The following is a 1,796-nucleotide window of genomic DNA, read 5'->3' as shown; positions in this document are numbered from 1 at the left end:
ACAGAATAGAAGTTTTCTGTCTTCTCTTAAAATAGTTCGTAGGGAGCTTGTCCAGGGCTGGTTTGACGGTGCTGTTCCTGGAGGCTGTTCAAAGCCCTCGACACCCAGGATGTTGGGCTGGTTGACACGGCTGATGCATGTGATCCTGGGCAGCAGGGTGGAGGTGGAAAGACCCTATCCTCCCCCCTAAGTTAAATTCCCTTACGGCTGCACCCATTACTTCCCTGCCATTCCATGAGTCAGTACCTGGTCATATGACCACTTCTGGCTGTAAGAGAAGCGGGGATAAGCTGCCACTGGGTGTTGTGCTCATTCAAAACGTCCACTCCCTTGAAAGCTGGGCAGCTACCATTGCGTCTTGATGGGAATTGCCTGAGTCCACAGAGCCAGGGGCTTGGATGTGGCCTGGATCCCCTGATCCCAGACCAGGGCTCTTTCCTGCACGTGTCCCATCTTGCGATCCAGGCATGGGACAGAGTGCCATCTGTCACTCTGATGGGCTGCCTTTCTCCCCCCCTTGCTAGGGTAAAGCCGAACTATGTGAGCTGTTTCGATGTCTTTTAGTAAAGACTGACAGTTTTAGAAATCAGATGGAGGATTGCTGTTCGTTAGAATCAACTTTAAGGTTTGGGTTTAAATGTTACAAAACCTCAACCTCCACCTCACTGCTGTCAGAGGTTCCCTCCGTCAGGTTCCCACGTCTTGCAGTGAAGCAAGGGAGACGTCTGAGTGTAGCTCGGTGTCTTCGAGTTGCTTCTGACTTGCACACCCGTGTACAGCAGAACAAATCACTGCCCGGTCAGCGCCAGCGTCGCCATCGCGGCTGCACTCGAGCCTGTTGTGGACACTGTGTCATTGTCTAGCTTGTCAAGGGTCTCACGTAGGATGCTGACCCTCTACTTGTCCAGGCATGATGGCCTTCTCAGGAATGCTTCCCCCATAACATGGTCAAAGCACATGAAATGAGATCATCCTGCCACTGCCTTTTGTTTTTTTTTTTACAGTTTTATAACTTTATTTTTGAAAGTGGTGACAGGTACACAGGTAACCAGTGTACACAGCTTGTTTGGGGAATCTTCATCCTCATTCCGTTTTCTGGACAACCGTACACGGATGCGGTATGGGACATTCCTTATTCCTTTGGCCCAGACGGCTTTGTTAAGCCTGGTGTCAATGCGAACATCTGGTGTTCCCATATCCTTCATGGCAAATTTCTGGATCTACTTTAGTGCCCGAGGAGCACGCTTCTTAAATCCCACTCCATGGATGCGCTTGTGAATGTTGATGGTGTCCTCTCTGGTCACCACTTCGTTGATGGCAGAATGGCCTTTCTTCTTCTCACCACCCTTCTTTGCGGGGGCCATAACGCCGGAACCAGGCTGGAAAGGAAGAGGGCAAAGGATTGTGGGAAAAAGAAATGTAGAGTCGTCACCACTGCTTTTAAGGATCGTTCCTGCTGGAAGACAGAGAGATGTCTGGTGCAACATCTGAGGAAGTGTCAGCCTCAGGGTCACAGCTCATTAAATGTTGCCCCCTAGAACTCTCTCTCTCTCTCTCTCTCTCTCTCTCTCACACACACACACACACACACACCCCTGCTGTTGGGGTCTTCTTACACTGGGTGACTGTAGGGCAAGAATTGTTCTTTCTCACTGTCACACAAAACTCTCTCTTCCAGGTACAAGGTACAGGGACCAAACTGAAAAACCATTTGATGCTGACTCATAGCAAACCCTGGGGAGCTCTGGTGGCCTAATGCTGAGGAACTGTGCTTCCATCCTGAAGGCACACAGTTC

The 1,796-nt window shown here is 50.2% G+C and overlaps 1 pseudogene; it reads right to left on the bottom strand.

Moving 5' to 3' along the window:
• Window positions 1–1,022: 1,022 nt before the first annotated feature.
• Window positions 1,023–1,364, bottom strand: LOC102873796 (annotated as a pseudogene).
• Between the last annotated feature and the right edge of the window lie 432 nt (window positions 1,365–1,796).

This window comes from Elephantulus edwardii, unplaced genomic scaffold (assembly GCF_000299155.1).
Source record: "Elephantulus edwardii isolate Elephantulus edwardi_28Jun2011 unplaced genomic scaffold, EleEdw1.0 scaffold00086, whole genome shotgun sequence".
Taxonomy (NCBI): Eukaryota; Metazoa; Chordata; class Mammalia; order Macroscelidea; family Macroscelididae; genus Elephantulus; species Elephantulus edwardii.
Note: the sequence above shows the minus strand (reverse complement) of the source record. Positions and strands in the feature narration are given on the sequence as shown.